Here is a 7,947-nt window from a genome sequence, read left to right as displayed (position 1 = left end):
CATGGTGTTATTTATGTGCAGAAACAAAAGTTCTCGGAATGACTTGAAACTCCACGGAGATTATTTTTGGAAATAATAAAAAATACTCGTGAAAGAATCAAGGCCAGGGGGCCCACACCCTTGCCACGAGGGTGGGTGGCGCGCCCCCTGCCTCGTGGGCCCCCTGGAGCTCCACCGACCTTAACTCCAACTCCATATATTCGTGTTCGGGGAGAAAAAATCAGAGAGAAAGAATCATCGTGTTTTACGATACGGAGCCGCCGCCAAGCCCTAAAATCTCTCGGGAGGGCTGATCTGGAGTCCGTTTGGGGCTCCAGAGAGGGGAATCCGTCGCCGTCGTCATCATCAACCATCCTCCATCACCAATTTCATGATGCTCACCGCCGTGCGTGAGTAATTCCATCGTAGGCTTGCTGGACGGTGATGGGTTGGATGAGATTTATCATGTAATCGAGTTAGATTTGTTAGGGTTTGATCCCTAGTATCCACTATGTTCTGAGATTGATGTTGTTATGACTTTGCTATGCTTAATGCTTGTCACTAGGGCCCGAGTGCCATGATTTCAGATCTGTACCTATTATGTTTTCATGAATATATGTGAGTTCTTGATCCTATCTTGCAAGTCTATAGTCACCTACTATGTGTTATGAACCGGCAACCCTGAAGTGACAATAATCGGGACCACTCCCGGTGATGACCGTAGTTTGAGGAGTTCGTGTATTCACTATGTGTTAATGCTTTGGTCCGGTACTCTATTAAAAGGAGGCCTTAATATCCCTTAGTTTCCATTAGGACCCCGCTGCCACGGGAGGGTAGGACAAAAGATGTCATGCAAGTTCTTTTCCATAAGCACGTATGACTATATTCGGAATACATGCCTACATTACATTGATGAATTGGAGCTAGTTCTGTGTCACCCTATGTTATGACTGTTACATGATGAACCACATCCGGCATAATTCTCCATCACCGATCCAATGCCTACGAGCTTTTCACATATTGTTCTTCGCTTATTTACTTTTCCGTTGCCACTGTTACAATCACTACAAAACCCAAAAATATTACTTTTGCTACCGTTACCATTACATCCATATTACTTTGCTACTAAATACTTTGCTGCAAATATTAAGTTATCCAGGTGTGGTTGAATTTACAATTCAACTGCTAATACTTGAGAATATTCTTTGGCTCCCCTTGTGTCGAATCAATAAATTTGGGTTGAATACTCTACCCTCAAAAACTGTTGCGATCCCCTATACTTGTGAGTTATCAAGACTATTTTCTGGCGCCGTTGCCGGGGAGCATAGCTCTGTTCTTTGAGTCACTTGGGATTTATATCTGCTGGTCACTATGAAGAACTTGAAAGACGAGAAAACAAAAATTTATCCCTCAACTACGAGGGGAGGTAAGGAACTGCCATCTAGCTCTGCACTTGATTCACCTTCTGTTTTGAGTAAGCTTGCGACACCTAAACCTGCTTCTGCTATTAATTCCGATATGTCGCATGTTATTGATGATGCCACTTCTGCTATGCATGATACTTATGATGAAACTACTTCTATGCTTGATACTACTGTGCCACTTGGTGAATTTCTTGATGAACAACTTGCTAGGGCTAGAGAGAATGAAATTATTGAAACTGATAATATTGATGAAAGTGATGATGAAGACTCTCCCAATAAATATGAATTGCCTGTTGTGCCTGAGGCCTATGTTATGGATGAAGAAACTGCTAGAGACTTTCTTGCTTGCAATGATAGAAGTGATCTTAAGAAATTATTAGCTAAGCTTAAACAAAAAACTCTGAATGCTAGAATGAAATATGATCCTGCTTATGCTACTTCACCTATCTTTGTTACTGATAAGGATTATGATTTCTCTATTGATCCTGATATAATTATTTTGGTTGAGTCTGATCCTTTTTATGGCTATGAATCTGAAACTGTTGTGGCACATCTTACTAAATTAAATGATATAGCCACCCTGTTCACGAATGATGAGAGAACTCGCTACTTTTATATCCTTAAAATATTTCCGTTCTCATTAAAGGGTGATGCTAAGATATGGTTTAATTCTCTTGATCCTGGTTGTGTGCGTAGTCCCCAGGATATGATTTATTACTTCTCTGCTAAATATTTCCCTGCTCATAAGAAACAAGCTGCTTTAAGGGAAATATATAATTTTGTGCAAAATGAAGAAGAGAGTCTCCCACAAGCTTGGGGAGGCTTCTCCAATTACTTAATGCTTTGCCTGATCATCCTCTCAAGAAAAATGAAATACTTGATATCTTTTATAATGGACTAACCGATGCTTCCAGAGACCACCTGGATAGTTGTGATGGTTCTGTTTTCAGGGAAAGAACACCAGATGAAGCTGAAATTCTATTGAATAATATGTTGACCAATGAAAATAATTGGACACTTCCTGAACCAACCCCTAAGCCAACTCCTTAGAAAAGGGGTGTTCTATTTCTCAGTCCTGAAGATATGCAAGAGGCAAAGAAATCTATGAAAGAAAAAGGTATTAAAGCCGAAGATGTTAAGAATTTACCACCTATTGAAGAAGTACATGGTCTTAATTTACTGCCTGTTGAAGAAATATATGATCCTAATTCATCACCTATTGAAGAAACTCATGGTCTTGATAACCCGACACAGGTAGTAAAGGTAATTCTCTCTATAGATTTGATGAAGGTGATATTCCTCGTTATAAGTCTGCTAGCCAATGCTTAGATGAGTTTGATAATTTTATTGTCAAACAAGAAAATTTCAATGCTTATGTTGGTAGAGAATTAAAACATAATGCTTATATGATTGAACACTTGAGTGATTATATGTCTAGAGTTAAAGGTGAACTTAAACTCATTAGTAAACATGCTTCTATGGTTACCACTCAAGTAGAACAAGTACTTAAAGCTCAGAATGATTTGCTCAATGAATTGAATAGTAAGAATAATGACTATGCTGTTAGAGTGGCTACTAGAACTGGTAAAATGACTCAGGAACCTTTGTATCCTGAAGGCCACCCTAAGAGAATTGAGCAGGATTCTCAAAGAAATAATGTAGATGCACCTAGTCCTTCTAAAAAGTAGAAAAAGAAAAATGATAGGACTTTGCATGCTTCTAGTGAACCTGTTGTAGACACACCTGAGAATCCAAATGATATTTCTATTTCTGATGCTGAAACACAATCTGGTAATGAACATGAACCTAGTGATAATGTTAATGATGATGTTCATGTTGACGCTCAACCTAGTAATGATAATGATGTAGAAATTGAACCTGCTGTTGATCTTGATAACCCACAATCAAAGAATCAACGTTATGATAAGAGAGACTTTGTTGCTAGGAAGCACGGTAAAGAAAGAGAACCATGGGTTCAGAAACCCATGCCTTTTCCTCCCAAACCATCCAAGAAAAAGGATGGTGAGGATTTTGAGCGCTTTGCTGAAATGATTAGACCTATCTTTTTGCTTATGCGATTAACTGATATGCTCAAAATGAATCCTTATGCTAAGTACATGAAAGAAATTGTTACTAATAAAAGAAAGATACCGGAAGCTGAAATTTCCACCATGCTTGCTAATTATACTTTTAAGGGTGGAATACCAAAGAAACTTGGAGATCTAGGAGTACCCACTATACCATGCTCCATTAAAACAAATTATGTTAGAACTGCTTTATGTGATCTTGGAGCCGGTGTTAGTGTTATTCCTCTCTCTTTATATCGTAGACTTGATTTGAATAAGTTAACACCTACTGAAATATCTTTGCAAATGGCTGATAAATCAACTGCTATACCTGTCGGTATTTGTGAGGATGTGCCTGTTGTGGTTGCAAACGTTACTATTTTAACAGACTTTTTTATTCTTGATATTCCCGAGGACGATAGTATGTCTATTATTCTTGAAAGACCTTTTTTGAATACTGCAGGGGCTGTTATTGATTGCAACAAAGGCAATGTCACTTTTCATGTTAATGGTAATGAGCATACGGTACACTTTCCGAGGAAACAACCTCAAGTCCATAGTATCAACTCTATTGGAAAAATGCCATCGATTATTTTTGGAGGTTTTGAATTTCCTCTTCCTACTGTCAAAAATAAATATGATATTCTTATTATTGGGGATGTGCATATCCCCGTTGAGGTAACATAGTGTTATTCGAAATTTCTCCGGTTCCATGTTATTCGGAATGAGTTTGTTAACAAGACTTGATCAACCTTGTTAGTGGATTCCTTTTGATGAGCATGAGACGGATGAAATTAGAAAGCACAACCTTCTGTACCCTCCTTTTACTTTCTGTTATTTAGTTGAAATAAAGTAAAAATAGTATTTTCCTGTCTGTTTTCTAAATTATCCATGCAATATAAAAATACCCCGAAAATAAAAGTTCTCCAAATGCCCTGCCAATTTAATATGATTTTTGCTGGAATATTTGAGAATATTTGGCACTGAGAACACAGCAGGGGGAGCTGGCACCTGGCCACGAGGGTCCAGGGCGCGCCCCCTGCCTCGTGGGCCCACGGTGGCTCCCCTCCACTTATTCCTGCACCCACACACTTCTTCTTCCTCCCAAAAAAATCACCATCCAGCTCAAGCACGAGTTCTAGCTCATTTTGCTGCGATTTTCGATCTCCTTGCTCAAAGCACCTCTCACAAAACTGCTTTGGGGGATTGTTCCTTGGTATGTGACTCCTCCAATGGTCCAATTAGTTTTTGTTCTAATGCTTTATTCATTGCGAATTTTTGCTGCCTAGGTGACCATGTTCTTGAGCTTGCATGTCAAATTTATATGGTTCCAAGTAGTTCTAATGCATGATATGAGCTCTAGGCACTTGTATGAGTAGTTGCTATCAATTTGTTGAGCTTGGTTCACTTTTATTTGAAGTTACTAAAAATTTCAGAAATTTTTCAGAGGAAGAAATATGCTTAGGAAAATGTACCAAGGTGGTCCTTCAAGGAAGCAAGGGCCCAGGCTTGCAATGCGTGATGCTGATGACGAACCACCAAGGGACGCTCCAGTGCGGCCTTGTGAATGGCCTTCAGAGGACTTCATGGATCAAGCAGGAATCAAGGAAGAATTTAACGCATATATGCGTAACCCTGATCTTGTGAGCTTCGAGGCAGATAAGTGCCGTCAGTACCACTATCTCACTAGTTCCTTTGTGAGGAGGTTTGAATTTTCATCTTCACGCAATTCTCAAACTGTCTTGTTTGATCTTTATGAAAATTCTTATACTATGGACTTAGAGGATTTTACCATTGCTTGCAAACTTCCACAATGGGGTAGTACTAGTGAACCTCGCAAATCTGAATTTAGAGATTTTCTTGCTAGTATAACTGTAGGGGAATCTAGAGACATAGCACAAGCAACCATAGGGAGTATTCATTTTCCTTCTATACATTATTTTGCTCTCTTCATAGGTAGGTGCATAAATGGTAAGGATGAAGCATGTCACATGTGTGTCCCTGACCTCAGTATTCTCAGGAGTGTTGTGTTAGGAGATAAACATTATAATTTGGGATCCATTGTTGCACGTAGGTTGCATCATAATAGATTTAATGGAGATTTCTTTGGTGGAATTTATGCAACCCGTTTAGCTAATTTTCTTGGTATAACTATACGTGAGGATGATATTGAGTTGCCTCCTGCGTATTTAGATTATGAGGCTATGGTGTGTCATCGTTTTGTTGAGAGGAACGATCAGTTCCTCCAGTACCGACTAATTTTTGACAGACGACGCACCTATCACGTCGCTCTCCCTGCTTCTACTTTCTTTGACTTTCAGGCAAAGGGGAGATATTACATAACCAGAGAGGAGGCGGATGAGTATAAGAGGAGTGCTGAGATAGCTCGCCTCCAAGGTGCAGCCCACGCTGCAATGACTGCTGCATCTCAGTATGACCCCAACTGTAACTTTGGATATCCGCCAGGCCAGCCGTGTGTAGCGACCAAACCTCAAACAGTCTGATCTACCGTGCACCAGTGTCATCCCTGGATCAGTAATGCTGACACGCACAGTACTTGGAGGATTTATAACAGAGTAGCAATCACACACTTATTACATTGAGTATCTCAAGAGAGAAATAAGTATGACAAATATGGCTTAAGGCCATCTAAAACGATAACAACGGAAGACTTGGAAGATAAGTGAGTCCATCAACTCTAACGGCATCACTGAGTATAAGACCACGACCTAAGGCACCTTACTCGTCGTCTGAAAAGTCTGCAACATGAAACGTTGCAGCCCGAAAACGGGTCAGCACATGGAATATGCTGGCAAATGTAACACATAGAGAGTAATGAACAGAATGATGCTATCACTACATGCACATTTGGCTGGTGGAAAGCTCTATGGTTACAGTTTTGCAAAAAGCCAATTTTTCCCTACTACAAAGGAATAAATTTTATTTAACTATCATGGTGGTTGTGAAACATTGAGATGGTTGACAACATCTCAATCCCAATTAAGTATCATCCTTAACCCAACAAAATTAATTAAAGTAACATGATGAGATTCACATGATAATCCAAGTACTAGATACTCAAGATGTCCATAACCGGGGACACGGCTAACCATGATTAGTTTATACACTCTGCAGAGGTTTGTGCACTTTTCCCCACAAGACTCGATCGCCTCCGCTTGATTCTCGCACTACAGGGTGTTTGAGAAACGGATGACCGAGACACAGTCTTTCAGAAGTGTTTGCACCTTACGAATGGGTAGACAGTTACACCTACTTTCCCCTACATCTGCTAGTCTACCACTGTAAGAGTTCACACAACTTAATCAACTATGCTAGAGCCCATAATATCTTGTGGCTGCACACGGAAGTTTCTAGCATGAATAATCTCATGATCCCTTTGAGCCTGGATGGCTGTCCAAAAGAAAACAGGCAATCACTGGGATACCCAGGTGCCTCAATCCACCCAGATGTGTGTTTAAGTTGCCACCTTAAGTAAACCATTAAACTAACAATCTCACATCTGTCATGGATACACTCACCCAATCCACATCTACTAGCATAGCATAGCAATATGAGCAAACGTAGAAGTAACTCCCGAAGGTTTGATAGTAAAACAGGTAATAGGTACTACCTCAACTACTTCCCGATTCCCACAGTTTAAATCAGATCCTAACCATGCAATGTTTGAGGGTTGATCTAATGCAATAAAACTGGGTAGTAAAGAGGTATGATCAAAGTGTTACTTGCCTTGCTGATGATCCGTGAAACCTAGAGATTCGAAGTAGCAAGCGGCGCACTCCGGGTACTCTATCGCAAACAAACAAGCATACGGTAAGCACTCAACTAATGCACAGGTAAAACTCAAATAAAAGATCTAACCAGAAAGTTCAACTTAAGAACTCCGGTTTGCAAAAAGAATCAAATCAAACGAAGCAACGAAAGTCAAACGGCGAAAGAAACAGGCTTCGTTTACTAATCTGGATCTAAGTCAAATTTTACAGTAGCAAAACTTGTTTGAGTTGGTTACACGGAAAGAGAATTTCGAGACGAAACTCTAGGCGCTTGAATCGCCAGATTCCGATAAACGAGTGAAAAGATAAACTAAAACGAAAAACAGATCGGAAATCGCGATCTGGAATAATCGCGGAAAATCTGAGAAAAATAAAACCAACGAACAGTTTAACGAACGGACGTTCATTAACTGCGGCTAATCGGTGAACGCGTTCGTTAAAACGAACGTACCGGCGAACGTTCGCTAACTAACTAAACCGAAAAGAAAAAAACCGATCTATATAAAAAAATAACCTAGGGTTTCTAAAAGAAAACCGCACGGTTTTCCGGCGAAAACCGGCGCGGCGGATACCTCGGTCCGGCGGGATCCGGCGGGGTCGGCGGGGCTCCGGCGGGCTTCAGGAGAGGGCGGCGAGGGGCTGCGGGTGGGGCGGCGGGGTCGACGGGAGGAGACGGCGGCGGCGTTC

The sequence above is a fragment of the Triticum aestivum genome, chromosome 1D, assembly GCF_018294505.1.
Source record: "Triticum aestivum cultivar Chinese Spring chromosome 1D, IWGSC CS RefSeq v2.1, whole genome shotgun sequence".
Classification (NCBI taxonomy): domain Eukaryota; kingdom Viridiplantae; phylum Streptophyta; class Magnoliopsida; order Poales; family Poaceae; genus Triticum; species Triticum aestivum.
Note: the sequence above shows the minus strand (reverse complement) of the source record.